The sequence below is a fragment of the Aotus nancymaae genome, unplaced genomic scaffold, assembly GCF_030222135.1.
Source record: "Aotus nancymaae isolate 86718 unplaced genomic scaffold, 86718_ANA_hifiasm-v0.15.2.pri h1tg000059l, whole genome shotgun sequence".
NCBI lineage: Eukaryota > Metazoa > Chordata > Mammalia > Primates > Aotidae > Aotus > Aotus nancymaae.
In genome coordinates, this window is record NW_026988473.1 from 37,398,719 (window position 1) to 37,415,893 (window position 17,175).

At 35.2% G+C, this 17,175-nt stretch overlaps 1 long non-coding RNA gene and 1 pseudogene across 3 annotated transcripts in view; one reads left to right on the plus strand and one right to left on the minus strand.

Moving 5' to 3' along the window:
- Positions 1-17,175, minus strand: part of LOC105720166 (uncharacterized) — a 458,507-nt gene that overhangs the window by 78,311 nt on the left and 363,021 nt on the right. The window lies entirely within an intron of this gene.
- Positions 1,220-4,930, plus strand: LOC105719989 (protein lin-9 homolog; annotated as a pseudogene).

Here is a 17,175-nt window from a genome sequence, read left to right on the forward strand (position 1 = left end):
CATTTTTCTCAGCATATATCTTGTTATTTCTAGCACACAAAAATATAGCCACTGAGTCCACAATATACCCCACCCATATACATTCAATAAAGTCTTGGCAAAGGTAGAATAATTATCCCTTTTTTAATCATTGATAATTTAACATTTGGGAAATATGGATGTTTCTTATTATTGCAGAAATGGGAGAAATGATTAATTATGAACATTCACATTTTATCAATTAGAGTCATGATACTGGAATGACTCTACAGATCAATTAGTTTGACTCCTTTGTAAACAGAAAAGCAAAAACCCAAAACATCTTGGCCACCATCTGTACAAAAATAAGCATTTACATTAACTATTCCTTGAGGTTGAGACATTGAAAATAATTGTTATAATAAAAACATTTCCTAGGATCCATAATGTCTATTAATATCTTAGCATAAAATAATGAAATGAGCTACAGTCAAGCAGAAAAACTGTAAATGGAGAGAACATGAAATACAAGCATTCTGATGAGAAAAGCAAAGAAAACATGAATATCTGGAATATGTGTTACTGACAAGAGGGTTTTCCTGAGAAGACTATACTCTTTTATTGCTTGCTATAGCAGAAAGACTTCCAAGCTCAAAGAAAGGAACATCACTCAGATGACAGAATGAAGGACAGAATGGGCAGTGAAGGTGCACTTTGCAATTCCTACATAAAGATAAGAAAAATTTGGGGAAAGACAGTATCTGTATTACCAGTATGTCTTAGACTCTTGTAGGCTCTCCTCTTTTCTTTGACATTTGTATGTACAACAAAGGCCTTTAAGGACTCAGCGTAAGGCCAAACCCAAAAGACATTTCCAGTGTTGTGCTTGTTTGTTTGTCTGTTTGTTTTTAGTAATGGCCATCACTAAAGCTGGTGGGGAGCCTTGAGTCACAATTCAGCTTATGACTTCTGATACTCAGATTTCATAGAACCTACTTCTCCCTGTGTTTCATCCCTAAGCACCATCATAAACCCTGAAAATAATGTGATACAGAGGCAAAGGAGAGTTCTGAAGGATGATAAGCAAAAGGCAAACTGGACGGACCTCCAGGATTTAAGAACACAGTGGAAGAGCATTTATGTCTCCACCTCCACAACATAGAAGCACCTCAGAGTATGTGTTTTTCACCACCCAAATCTGGCAACAGAAAAAAAAAAAAAAAAAAAACTTACATTGGCTTTTTATTCCCCACCAGAGCAAATGGGAATCACCAATACAGCAGCCAGGGAAAGCACTCTTTTCTCTTCCAGGCCTGAGAATCCCCATGCCCACTTAGAGGTACAAAAGTGAGGAGTGGAACCAGGGAAAGAAAACAAGCCACAGCAAAGAAAAACTAAAGAATTTGTCACTGGTGAATCTAATCTTAATGATTTGCTAAATGAAGCTTAAGTAGAAAATGGTAAAAGAAAGAATCCTGCAGCATTAGGAAGGAAGAAACAACAGAGGCAAAAGAAGGGTACATGCAATATACTCTGCTTTTCCCTTATGAGTTTTATTAACCCTATTTCCTGATTGAAACAAAATTATAATATCATTTGATATTCAAAAAGGACATTTTAAAAGTGGAGGAGATAAAATGACCTAAATGGATATGAGATTTTTATACTTGTGATAAAAGCTTGGTAGAAGTAAACTGTTATAAGTCACAAATACATATTTTAATACTCAGAGCAACCACTACGAAAAGTATGCAAGAGATACACTCAATAACACAGTAAGATAATAAAGATGGAATCCAGGGGAAAAAAAAAGTCAAGTGACCCACAGAAATACCAGAAAAGAGAAGCAGAGAAACAGTGGAATGAGAACCAGGAGAAACTAAAAGAAAACAAATAATAAAATGGCATACTTGAGTACTAACATATCAGTAATTAACTAATATGCAAATGACTTAAATGTATCAACTAGAGACAGATTGGCAGAGTGAGTAAAACACACACACATACACATATAACCTAACTAAAAGTTGCTCACAAGAAATTAACTTTAAATTTAACAATATAGATAAGTTGAAATACGATGTTAGAAAAAAATATACCATGCCATCATGAATCAAAAATAAAAGCTAAATATTATATCTCATCGAGGTCAAAACAATAAAAGCAAAAATATTCATTTTAATATCAGATAAAGGGGACTTCAGAGCAAAGAAAATTACCAGGGACAAAGAAGGACATTATATAATGATAAAATAATCAATCTGCCAGAAAGACATATGAGTCCTAAATGTGTATACACCAATGCCTGAGCCTCAAAATATATGGAGCAAAAACTGTTTGCGCTGTTGGTAGAATAAATAACCACACCCTCCCCCCAAAATGTATACATTCTAATCACAGAACCTGTGAGTATGTTACCTTGCTTAAAGAGATTTTACAAATGTGATTAAAGATCTAAAATGGGGAAATCTACATGGAATTATCCATGCAAGTGCAATATAATGACATGAGTCCTTATTAAGAGGGAAATTACTCAATAGTTTCTGCCTAATAAATGAACAAGAAAAAAATGTCTATTATCATCGCTCTTGTTCAACATAGTACTGGAAGTTCTGGCCACTGCAATAAATCAAAAGAAAGATATAAGACATACAGAAGTATCCATTCTTTCTCACTATAAGAGGAAGAAATAAAATTTTTCTCCATTCACAGATGACATAATTGTCTATGTAGCATCTCAAGGACTTCTTTAAAAATTTTCTACAATAAATAAGTGTAGCAAAGTCAAAAGTGTTTCATATTTCTACTAACAATGAATGCAGAAAAACCAAAATTGAAAACAACATACCATTTACAATCATGACAAATAAAATTAAATATTTAGGAATACAATTATCAAATTACATACAAAATCTGTATGCTAAAAATTACAAAATGGTAATGAAAGAAATTAAAGAAGATTAAACAAAGGGGGACATACCATGCTGATAGATTGAAAGCTTCAACATAATAAAATTTTAATTCTCCCTAAATAGATGTCAAGGTTTATTGAAAATCCTATCAAAATCCCTTCAAATGTTATAGATATTGACCAGAGTAGTCTAAAATTTGTATTGAAAGGCATAGTTCCCAGTCTGGCTAAAACAATCATTATAAATAAATAAGAATAAAGTGAGAGAAATCACTGGACCAGATAGTCCAGTTTATTATATAGCTAGAGTAATCAAAACAGCCTGGTACTGGCAGAGGAATATTCACATTGATAAATAGAACACACTTTAAAACCTAGAAATATATTCATACAGATATGGTCAACTGGTTTTTGGCAAAGATGGAAAAGCCCTTCCATCGAGGAAAGCTAGACTTTTTTTTAAAAAAAAAAATGGCACTAAAGCAATTGGACAATCATAAGCAAAAAATTGAACCTCACCAGTGTTTTACACCACTTTATACAAAAAAAAATTGACTAAAATTAATTATAGAATTAAATGTAAAACATAAAATTATAAAACTTAAAAAAGGGCAAAATAATTGCAATTCAGATAGATCTAAAAAAAAAAATACAGTTCTTAGACTTGAAACCAAAAATATAATTCATGAAAGAATGGTAAATTGAACTTTAGTAAAGTTTAAACTTTTGTCCTGTCGAAGATTATGTTAAAAGAATAAAGAGACAATCTTCAGACTAGTAGCATACATTTACAAGCCATATATATGACAAAGAACTAAAATCTCAAATATATAAATAACTCTTGAAACTGAACGTTTTTTAAAAAAATTAGTAAATATGCAAAGGATATGAACAGACCTTTAGCCAAAGATGATCCATAGGTGGCAAATAAGCATATAAAACATATCCAATAGCATTAGCCACTAGATAAATACAACTTAAAACCGCAGTGGCTTCCGCCCTGCTAAGCCTGAGGTAGCCGCGGGGTGAAGTGCGGCGCCTCCTCCAAGCGGCATCTCCGCCCAGGGCCGCGCAAGCTGGAGCTGGGCCCGCCTCACCCGCCCGCAGCACGGGCTGCGTGGAGAGTCACCGCGGGCTGCTAGCTCCACATTTGAACCTCCCTCGCAAAGCTAGTCTCCGCCCCACAATGCACCGCGGCGGGGCAGCCTTTGAAAACGCGGCTCAGCTCGTTCAAGATGGTGGAGCTCGGCCAGTTACCTGACGAGAGCTCTTCAGCAAAAGCCCTTGTCGGTTTAAACAACGGTCTTCTCGATTTTTTATGACCCCCATCACGGTTACATTATACTCCTCCTCTCCAGTCACCAATTATAGATAACGATCTTTTATTAGGACAGCCACTGTGGAAAAGTAAAATTTCTGGCTCTGACACTGAAACATTAGGTGATTTTCCAGTAGAATTTCTCATCCAAGTGACCAGATTATCAAAAATTCTCATGATTACAAAGGAACATATCAAGAAATTAAGGGAAATGAACACAGAAGCAGAATAACTGAAATCATTCCATGCCCATCAGTATTTAATTTCAGCAGAGATATGCAACTAGAACAACTGTTCTAGAGCTTGACCAGCTGAACAAGGACCTAAACAAAGTTTTGCATAAAGTTCAACAGTATTGCTATGAGCTTGCTGTAAACCAGGGGCTCCAGCCTGCAGATCAGTGGAGAGATATGAGACACAGGTGTGAGGAAGAAGCACAGGAAATTGTTCGGCATGCATATTCCTCATCAGGAAAGCCCTGTGTTGAAAATGAAAATCTGACAGACTTAATCTCCAGGCTTATAGCTATTTTGTTACAAATTAAGTGTCTAGCAGAAGGAGGAGACCTGAATTTGAATTCAAATCATTCACAGTTTTATTAAATGATATCGAGTACAATAGATGCTTCTAATATCAGTTGCTTTCAGAAGAATGTAGAAATCCATACTGTACTTACTCAGTGTGGTCTGAACCAGATGGGAAACTTACATGCCTTTGCAGCAAATAACACCAACAGAGTCTAAGTAAAAATTTTATTATTTCAATTGCATAGGACATTGTTCTTTTCCTTTATATAGGCTTCCAACACCAAATAACCTAACGCTGGAAAACAAGGGAAATTTAAATCTCCAAATAAGGCATTTTAATAGACTGTACTTCTTAAGCCAGCATTGCTGATCAGCATTATATTTATTTTTCTTTTATTATTCAGATGCAGTAGCATTGTTTATGTTACATATGTTTGCATTAGCAAATATTTTTAAACTGAAAATATCTGAACATAATTTTTTGGACGATTGCATTGACTGGCCCGGCGTGGTGGCTCATGCCTGTAAATATCAGCACTTTGGAAGGCCAAAGTGGGTGGATCACAAGGTCAAGGGTTCAAGACCAGCCTGACCAACACGGTGAAACCCCATCACTACTAAAAATACAAAACTTAGCCAGGCATGGTGGTACCTGTAATCCCAGCTACTCGGAAGGCTGAGGCAGGAGAATTGCTGGAACCTGGGAGGCAGAGGTTGCAGTGAGCGGAGATCACACACCACTGCACTCCAGCCTGGGTGACAGAGCCAGATTCCATCTCAAAAAAAAAAAAAGATTGCATTGACCTTTTTTTTTTAAAGTGCGTGAATTCACTGCAACACATGCAGACAACTGCTGCAATGGAGAGTATGAAGAAACTTGGTCTTTTTGTTCATGTCGGTAGTAATGTGGAAATTCCATCCAGAAAATAACACCTCCACTTGATTTAGTTGATCACCATCTCAGTCTTCAAAAGATAACATCATGAGGTGTGGGAAGTCCTAGTTTTAAGGAAGTCACTGAAATATGGATGGGAAATGTGGACTTTACAAGTATACGTGATATATACTTGCAATATGACATGGTTCTACAGATCATTTTATAATATTTTAATTTATAATAACTTATATAAAAGAAACCTTTGTTGTTTGTTGAAATAAAATGAAGGAAAAAGAAAAAACATAACTGCAAAATGCTAAATTTCTGCAAATGGATTTGGCATGTCTTCCCATCAGTTCAGGTCAAAAGTGCTATTGTTACGAGATTTTTTTTTTTTCAAAAACTGATAATACACTATTTTCATATTTTTCTTTATTTGCACAACTTTTAAACCAGATTACTGTTAAAATCCAACAGTACACAATTTATAAAGTAAAAAGATTTTATAAGGAAAACAAATATAGTAACCAGTGCTGTGAAATGCAGAAGAAAGGTTTTTTGTTTGTTTTTTAGGAAAACCCTGCCTAATGTTAACCTTGTAGAAAGAATGTATTTGGAATTTTCTTTGTTTTAATACAGAATATTATAAACTCAAAATATAATACATTGTTTTCAAATCTGGAACTTAAGATATAGCCGTAGAGGTGGTTTTAATTTCTTTAGGTGTTTCATAAAATGAGACTTTTTATATGTTAATGTATAATAAAACTGAAACAAGATTATTTTCCATTTAAAATTTTTGTATAGTTTAAAAATGCTTCTGTATTCTTTGTTGGTATTATGCCACTGCAAAACTTTAGTGCAGAGCTTATATATAGCTAAACTGTTACGTTAATTAAGAAATGCATAAATCTTCTATTCTTAATATTTGTAATTCTAAATAAATTGATCTATGAAAATTAAAAAAAAAACAGTGAGATATCACTACTATCAGAATGGGTAAAACTAAAAATAAAGGTGACAAACATTGGCAAGGATATGGAGAAACAAGATTAATCATACAATCCTGGTGGAACTGTAAAAATAAAACTCTGAAAAACCATTTGATAGTTTATTATGAAATAAACATGCAATTCCCATATGTCTCAGCAATTATGTTATTGGGCATTTATTCTAGAGAAATAAAAACATGTAGTAGAGGCCAAAAGAAAACTCCCCCTTCACCCTCTGAAGGGTCACTGACAAATTAACTTACAAAAAGTAGATTAACAGAAGAAAGACCATACAAATGTATTAATGTGCATGGGAATCTTATCAAAATATCAGATTGTAAAGAAAAAGAAGATAGCTGACATTTTTATACTGTAAGCTCTCAGAAAATAATACCCCAAAATGAAGGCTTCAGGAGCAACTCTCTCTGAACTTCTCCCTCCCTTTTGTCTTAGGCCTTTCACTCCCCTGACACTAGGCATAAGAACTAGAATCATTCTTCTCCAAGGTGAATCACAGAAAACAGAAGCCCTTTCACCCCAAATCAGCTGTAAAACCTAAAAATCTAAAAATATTACTCCAATTTCCCCCCCACCGCCACCTTTCTGTGTATTAATTGGTCAAAAATAAGTCATCTGTCCTATCTTGTTTGATTGTAGGATATAAGGACCCCATTACAGAGAGGATCTTCTCCATACCAAGAGGAAAGGAATCCTGCACAGAGAGGCCAAGAAGAATCTGGACAGGAAGGTCTTGCTGGATTTTCTCACTCAGTCTATCAGTATTTGATCATACCTTTTTTTTCTAGTCATATCTCTACATGGCTGCTCATACTTTGTTAAACCTGGCACAAAAATGGACAGTCTCTCCTTGGGTCTTCAATGTGAAAGCTCCTGTAAAACTATTATCAAATAAATTTGTATGCTTTTTCTGCTATTAACCTGTCTTCTGTCAATGATTTTTCAACAAACCTTCAAAGGGCAGTGGGAAGTTTTTTCCTGGCCCCTACTATACCATCTTGAGGTTACAGAAGAAAATAGAAGCTCAGATTGTGGCAAAACAGGTTATGGTCTCAAAACAGGTTATGGTAACAAAATGGGTTGTGGTGTCAGGATAAGTTATGGGAAAGAGAGAAGAAGAGGCTTGGCTTCCAAAGGTGGTCTTGCTATGTAGATGAAACCTTACAGGTAGATGAAACCTTACAGGTAGCAGCTATTAGAGAGAATAGATAGTAAATGTTACCTTCAGACCTTTAAATGTGTCAAACTCAGTTAATATTTCTTAGATCTTGACCAGGGATAATATCAGAGAAAACCTGACTACATCAATGCAAATTTTCTCTACAAATGCAAATATCCTCCAAAAAAAGACAGCTTTTCAGATGTTGCTGGTTTTCTAGCCCTTCTGAGTAGCCATCTTAAAATATTTGGGGGTAAAATATTTTGGTTTCGTTTAATGTTCATACAAAAATCTGCACATAAGTGTTCAGGGCAGTTTAATTGGAAATAGTAAAAAACTAGGATGTACCCAGAATTTCTTCAACAGGTCAATTACTAAGCAAACTATGGTACTTATATACAATGAAATATTGCTTAGCAATGAATACAGGCAACAACTTGTATAAGTCTCCAGAAATTATGGTGAAGGGAAAAAAAAATAGTCTCAAAAGGTTACATACTATAGGACTCCATTTAGAAAGCATTTTTGAAACTATAACTGGTATAGCCAGCTTGCTAGCTCACTCTAAAAGTGACCATTCCCTCACTTTTTTTCTTGCTACACATATGTCTATCTACCTATTTGCTTCAGAAATCCAAAGCGTAATCCTGAAATAACTCAGGCATGAAGCAGAGGTGACAGTTTAAATTTTCTCCTTTTTTAGAAGAAATCAGTACACATTTAATCCACAACCAACTCCCACTGAGATGACACCAACCAGGCCTCCAGAATATCTACTACTCAAGATAGCCATTGCAAAATGACAAGCAGACCTTCACCATTCCTGTGCATAGTTTCCATGCTGCCTTTCCTAGTAAAATCCATTTAGCCAGCCTGAGAATTTGAGATGACTTTCTAAGACTTGAGTCTGACCATTTCCTCAACCTGCTAGTACTTGAATAATCCTGCTTTCCATCCGCAAACCCTTGCTTCTCATGTCTGACTTTTTGAATGGTGAGCAGTAGAATCTGAGTTTGGTTAAAAAAATGACAAAATATTAGAAAAGAAAGATATATTAGTGGCTTGAGATGAGGGGAGGGAACAGGAGAGATGCAGGCGAAGTTAGACAAAGGTAATAAGAAGCATATCTGCAGTCATGAGATGATTAAATTTCTTGACAATGGTGGTAGATATGCTACTATACACATGTGATAAAGTAGCATAGGACAAAATAAACACATATATACACTCACAAATGAGTACAAGTAAAACAGGGAAGTCCAAATATGACAGGTGCACTATATCAATGTCAATATTCAGATTGAGATATTATAGTAAGCATAGTTTAAAAATATGTTACCATTGTTACAAGGGGATATCACTATATTATTTCTTACAACCACATGCAAATCTAAAATTATTTCAATCAAAATTTATCTAAAAATTAAGTTATGTGAATGTACAGTTAAATCAATTATATTAATAGTAAAAGTATTGAATTATTTAAAATTTAATTAATTATCCTTCATCAATGGGCATCATAAAGTTTTAACATTCATATCTAAGTACGATGTCAAGTTTTTTTTTAAATCTATATATTACCTACAAAAACAAGTGCTTATGCATCCACTAATTTCTTGGTTTCTTCCACAGGATCTGCTTTTTGGTAAGTTGATATTTTTTTGAGTTAATTCCACAATACCTTTCTTATAATTTCATTATTTCATTGGGGGTATATATTAATGGAAATTTCAGAATAAAGCTAAGTAAAGACTTTATTACATTAAACTTGAACTTGTCTCAGTAGTTTGGATTAGGGTTTGTTCCTGGGCACAACAATTCTATAAAGCAAGTTATAAATTTACATCTCATCTAATTTACTTTATGTATTTATTCATGAAGTACTTTTGGAATCCATGGAGATGACCAGGAACTAATAAATCCTCAAATTTGAAAGAATAAAGGGGACTGTGACATTGAAAACATGCCTTTGCATATCTATCGGTATTGCATAAAACATCTGTGAAAGCTTCTCTAATTTACATATTTTCAGATGAAATTCCATTTAAGGAAAGTGTTCCAGTATATAAACAAATGATGGTAATGATGATGATAATAAAATATCTTGTGCTTATCAAGCAACTTTTACATACTAGCTGTGACTACAGTGCTTTAAAAGCACTAATTCATTTAATCTTCACAACAATCCTATGAGTTAGGTGATCCTTTCCCTCATTTTATAAATGAGAAAAACTTGAGGAAGACTCTGTAGAGGCTCAGAAACCAATGCCCCAAAATATGGCACTTTAACATGCTGAACTGAAGAAGCCTCAAGGTCTCTCTGACTTCCCCTCCCTTTTTCTGTTCTCAATTTTCTGTCTATCCCAAAGCACAGGAAGAAGTTGTTCTCCGAAGTTCTCTCATCTGCCTAAAGTCTAGACCTGCAGAAGAAGACAACATGTACCTCTGATCTCTTCCCAGAGTTTTCATTAACTGAGCTCATACTGCAGTAAAAAAAGATCCTTCCACAGGGTCTGCTTTTTGATAAGTTGGCTATTTTTTCAGTTAATTCCACAATATCTTTCTTATAATTGTATTACTTCATTGGGGCCCTATATCAATAATTTCAGACTAAAGCTCAGCAATGACTTGAACTTGTCTCATAAGTTTGGATTAGGGTTTGTTCATGGGCACAACAATTCTATAAAACAAGTTAAAAATTTCCATCTCATTAATTCAAGCCCAATGAATTTCCCTAAAAATTATTTACTATCCCCCTAAAGTTATGTACAACTTCCCCATCTCCCTTTCCCCTAAGAAGAAGAGTATATACCATCTATATTCCATTGCATGGTGGGGCAATCACTCTGTGATTTCCCCTCCATGCATGCTAATACATTTGTATGCCTTTTCTGCTATAAATCTACTCTTTGAGTGTTGATTTTTTAGCAAACATTCAGAGGGAAAAGGAGAAGTTTTCCCTTGGCCCCTATGGCTGTATAACTGTTAAGCTAGGATTTAAATATAGGCAGATAAAGCTCAGAGCACAAACGCATAGACAATGCTTTATATTGCCTTCTTTCAATTAGTCCAAATATTTTTTTCCTCTCCCTAGTATCATTAGTAATCAATTCCATCATTTACTTTAGCATGATCTAGACAAGTATATGGCCTGCAAGCAAAATAACTGAAAGATAAATGTCCAGGAGCAAATGGTGAGATATTCAAAGAGCTCACATACCTATATAGCATTCCGGTTTATAGACAGGAGCACAGGCTGTGGAGCCAGACAAATTTGAGTTCAAGTTTCACCATTCTCAGTAGTTGTATAATCTGCATTAGTAAGGACTATTCATGTTGTGTTTAGAAATGAAACCTTTTTAATAAAGGGGATTTATTGGAAACATACTGATGCTGCACAGAAACCAGGAGGCAAAGATACTATGCTCGACTCGCATTTCAGAGACTAGAATAAGGGATTTGATATCATTAGGATGCTCTTTTCTCTCCATCTTTTAGTCCTTTCCCTCTTTCTCTTCAATTCATCACGTGGCATGGAAAAGGCACCCAGTAGTTCTGAGGCTTAGAATTAATGGAATTGAAAAAACAGGAGAAACTTTCTTGTTACCTCCAACAAGCATAGCCAGTGAAATGATTTCAAATGCCTATCCTTTTCCATCCATACAGTGAGTGAGGAAAGGAATATACTACTATTTTTTCAAAAGGGGAAATCTATCATCCGAAGGATGGGAATAGTGGGAATTTGTCAAGCAGACAAACACAGTACTACCAAGATGTCTATTGTTTGAAAAACTTGAAGTCACTTAATTCTATGCCATATATTAAATTATACATAAAGCAACTAGCACACTAAAATGTTGAACAGCTATTAGATTTTCGTGTCCCTTCCTCGTTTCTCAAAAGTCCAAGACAGCAGTCACCAAAGGTGAGAAATCACTAGGTGAGAATGGAGTAAAGAGGTGGAATTGCATGCTTTTTCCTGCTCTTCTAAGAATTTAATAAGGCATCGTGCACCAACCATGCTAATGGAAAGGGACCAAGAAGCCACCATTCTGTGACGCTTTTCTTTAAGCCCTCTGCGAGTTTTCATAGCATTTTATATGTGGACAATTGGAGTTCCATCATGCTAGTTATAGTTATTGATCTGCATGTCTTTCTCCCTTGATAAAAAGTGAACTTCCAAAACATAGAAAGCATGATTTATTTATTCTTGCATCCTTCATAGCTGTGGCTGGCACATGAGAGGTGCTCCATAAAATAAGTGAATGAATGAGTTCAGGTGCCATGAATTCATGACTGTGGCTCAGTGTTTCTTGAACTGAATATAGACAAATAATATTGAGACTTTATTATTTGTCAGGCATGGTCCTAAGTGTTTTGTATCTTTCTTGTTTAAATGACTGGATGCGGTGTCTCATGCCTGTAATCCCAGCACTTTTGGAGGCCAAGAAAGGCAGATTATGAGGTCAAGAGATTGAGACCATCCTGGCTAACATGGTGAAACCCCGTCTCTACTAAAAATACAAAAAAATTAGCCGGGCATGGTGGCATGCACCTGTAGTCCCAGCTACTTAGAAGGCTGAGGCAGGAGAATCGCTTCAACCTGGGAGGCGGAGGTTGCAGTGAACCAAAATTGTGCCACTGCACTCCTGCATGGGTGACAGAGCAAGACTCCATCTCAAAAAAAAATACTTTGAAATATTTTTCATTCTTCTTTTCCTCTTGCCTCTGTGCTTTATAGAATAAGAAATTGAGGGTCAAGTGATAGTTTCCCAAAATGATCCAATTTAAGTGAGGATTCTAGTCTCTTGTTCAGTATGTTATTTGTCTCAATGCCACCCACTTTATATAGAGAAATATATAACATATGTGTGTGGGTGTGTGTGTGTGGGGGTGAATGTATGCGTATTCTAACACACGCAACCACAGACTTTGTTGCTGAACACTAGTTTATTGATCTGAGAGCAGCTGTCAGGATTAGGCAATATTTTCTCTGTCTGGCAGGGGGGCTGCTAGCTTTCCTGGGGCTTCAAGGTAGTTGTCATGTTATTGCTGTGCCTCTCACTTGTTATCTTGTGATGTTTTACTGAAATGCATGTCTGTATTAAAGGTTATCTTCTTCCTAAGAAGCATCTAAAAACTTGTGCAAGGTAGGATGTCTTGTAGCATTTAGCTCAGGATCCTTACCACCTAGCAGTCAGTTACCTCAGCTGTGGAGGAGGAAATGGCAACCTGAAGAGCAGAATCTGCTGGTTGCTGTGAAATAAAACTTGAAAGAGTCTCTTCTGCTCAAAAGCTGGGATGTTCTTGTTCCCTCAGAAACCTTCTATCTCTTGGTAACAGACTTTCACAAACTAACTGCAGAAGAGAGAGACAGATAAACCTAGACTCCACATGTGTATATTTGTAATCTGAAATATGCCTTTTTAAAAATGGGGATGTCTGAGTCCCTGATCCAAGACACTCCTTTCTAGGTGCTAGACACCAGTATAGGAAAATTGTCCATGAGAAGATTACTTGGTAAGCATAGACTCAGAATGCATTAAAGGTAATATTTCCCTAAAGTCAAACAGTACCAGTCATCTCCTACTAGACTGTCACAGAAAATGTCACTCTGGAGAATGATCATTAATTTATTTTGTTATTGTGTTTATTTTCAAGTGTATTCTTCCCTTCGCAGTACTGGATATACTGATGAAATTTCTTCTTCACACTCTATTTTTCTAAGGAGTTTACTGCCCTTCTTTTCACTTGTTTCTTCTCAAATCAGGCAATGGCATGCTATTCTAGAGTGGAAGTCACATTAGCTTCTAAATGACTATATATATATGTGGTGTATATCTAATATAAATATATATATAAATACACACACACACACATTTGAAGCAGGATCTCATTTTGTCACCCAGGCTGGAGTGCAGTGGCCTGATCACAGCTCACTACAGTCTCTAATTCCTGGGCTCAAGTGATCCTCCTCAGACTCCTGAGGAGCTGGGATTATAGGCATGCACCATCATGCCTGGCTAATTTGTTTTTTATGTTTTGTATAGCTGGTTTTCCACTATGTTACATAGGCAACTGGTCTTGAACTCATGGGCTTAAGTAACTTTCCCACTTCAAATTCCCAAAGTGCTGCAATTACAAACATGAGCTATGGGTAAAATCGGCAAACATATGTCTTTCCCAATATTGCAAGTTCATAATTGCTAGAATGTCTCTATTTCATTTATTTCTGTTTGCCAGCGAGCTAATGCTTTTCTGAGCTCATCACTTTCTTGTAATACGTAGATATACACAATAAACACCATCCCCATTATCTTTATTTCAATCTATTCACTGGAGCTCAAAGTTCATCAGGCATGGAGTATAACTTCTAAGTTTTACAAAATGTGAGACTCATTATCATTAAAGCTTTGGGTTATAATAAAATTTTAACAATGCAATACTCATGGCATATACGCAGTTAAATACTTTAACTGTAAAACCAACAGAGCCTTTAATATTTCTCCCCTAAAATTCTACTTAAATCTTAAATCTTAACAGAGGCAGAATGATTTTGAGCTTTAAAGTCAGTCAGATCCACAGTTAGATTCTAGATCTGCTAAATATTAATTGTGAAACTGGTTATTTAGACTTTCTGCCTTTCCGGTTTCTTAGGCAAAACTGGTATCAACCAAAAATAATCAAAATGGTCACAATCTAATTTAAAGAGAGTTTATTCAAGTGCAAAACATAAGGATGGACCAGCTGAAAACACCAACTTCAAAGGAATACAGCGAGCATTCCGAAGTAGGGAATTTTAAGGTTTCATTTATGTAGGCAGAGCTAGAGGAGTTTTTAACAGGATTACAACATTTTTCACATGAGATTAGTGCATAGGTATAGCAATCTGATTGGTTATAGGCAGTGTTTTTTTTTTTTTTTTGGTAAGAGTACATTTAGCATGTTTTACAGAAGGTGCAGTAGTCATGAATTTTCTGTCATCTGGTCTAAGAACATCAGGACAACAAAGGGAAAGTTAATTCATAACCATGATAATTAATTAAGGAGACAAGGTTTTTGTCCCTGACATCCTCTAATTTTCTCTGGTCATTGTATAAAGAAAACAATTTATCTTTTACGAGAAACAGAAATTGTAACCATGTGTGACTGAGATCACAGTCATATCACTCTCAAGGCTTAAAGTGTTTGGGGGTGTTCCAACAGCTTTTAAATTGTACTTTTCACACTGGTCATAATGATTTTTACTTTTCAGTGCAACGGGGAGTTTGATTGAATTAATCTATTTTAATTTTCAACACAGAGCCTGACCAAAGTAAGTAGGCAGAAAATAACAGTTGTTTACTTTAGCACATTATCTATCTAATGGCATTTACACTCCAACTGTTGTTTACAAGGGTATTTGCAATGTGGCCTACTCCATCTTATACTTCTGTATACACTATGATATTTCACCAGAGCTTTTTCATGTGGCATAATTTTTCCCACTGTTCTTGCCATCCCCAGCTCATGTGTATTTTATCGGTCTTACTAAGTATCAAAGCATTCTAAAAGTGTGGCTTAAAACAATAATCATTAATTATTATAATTCAAGAGTCTGTAGATTGCCTGAGAGTTGGCTGGTCTACAGGTTCACTCACGTATCTGTGGTCAACTGGGAGTTGTTCTGTTCCATATTTGTCACATGGTCACCAGTGACAAATGAGCTAGCCCAGACATGTTCTTATGATAACAGCAGAGGCAAGAGCATAAGCAGAAACATACATGGACTCTTGAGGCCTGAGCTCTAAATGGAAAATGCATGTTTGGATCCTGAGTAAACAAAGATGTTGAAATATATATTCTATTACTTTAGCGAAGGCAACTGTAGAGTTACATTGCCGCTGAGATGGCCTTTTTGTTTTGTCAACTTGACTAACTCCCTTTTCCTAGACCTGTTGCTTTAGAAAACTTGTCATTTTAAACCTTTCTTTGCCCATTTGAGATGTAAATCTTTTTAAAAACCTTCTGATATTACAAACCAGGAATGTCTTTTTCAAAAACTAGTAACTGCCTCACCTGTTTGAAATGTAATCAAGGAGGATAAAATTCCCGTCTTCCAGTTTCTGTAGGAGGGTAAGAGCCTTACTTAGGGGAAGAGGGAATAAAAATGAATGTCCTGCATCAAGTTGTACACCTACCTCCTGTCATGGAAATAGGACACAATTTTCGAGTTCCTTTGGGTAAGGCAAACAAATGGCCTATGATTCCTCTTCTTCCCCTAGCTCTTAAAAGCTCTTAAGCCTTTTGTTTCAGTAGAGTTTAGCTCAGATTGAGTTCTAGTCTCTCTCCTCCTATTGGAATAGTTTTCAATAAAGTCTTCCTTATTTGTTTCATTTTATTCAGTGCAATTTATGTCTTGACAATTTCAAGTGTATGAATTTTGGGATTGCTGAAGAATAGGGGCCAATAATGCATCAATTCATACCACAGGTGGCTTCAAGTGGTTACTGGAATTCTTTCTAAGGTTAGTGAGAGAAAATCAACTTAGAGAGAACCTTCTTCTGGAGGCCTTTATATTCTTTCTAGTTTAAGGAAAAAGAGAATTTTACTTCAATAAATGTTTAAAGATTTGAATTATACCTTAAAAGTAAATAAATTAATTTTAGGTAGGCAGAGAGAAGAGCATTATGGAAAACGCAGAATCTTCAGTTTATTTGTATGTAAATTAGGGGAACCTCTAAGTTTTTTAAGTGGCCCGATAGCTGGAATTGGTTCATATCTAAAATGAGAAACTTTGGACATCTGGAACAAGGGCTGTTGTGATTATTAATACCATAAGAGCCAGGTAAAGATGACCAAACTTGAATCAATATATATATATGAATCAAATGTGGCATGAATTTTCAACTGAGTTCTGTAAGATGGATCACTTTTGAACTTCTTATTTAAAATGAATCAGATTTTACTGAATGAAAATTTATCTATGTAAGTATTTTGGAAGCAAATAACATGAAACAACTTAATCCAAAATCTCTAGATCTAAATTCCAAAACAAGGATGTAAACTAATAAAGCTGTTGTAAGTATTTCTTAGTATATAGGGGAGTTTGAGAGAGATGTTATGAAGGACCAAATTATGGAATTTCTGAGATGTATTTATGACGAATGGGAATATAATGACAAAACAAAAAACAAGGTGGAGTTAAAATTTTTAAAAAATCCAAATCATTTAATTGTAGAAACTCTAGAAAAAAATATAAAAACAATAAAGTGGCAAAATTCCATCTTAGAATTTAAGAATTATTTTATAAAATATTGAAAAAACTCTACTATGTATTTTGAATTTTTAAATATATTTATACGGAGATTGTAGTTCTCAAATATCAGAAATCACTGTTGAAATACCAATATTACAAACTAATTTTTGAGGGTTG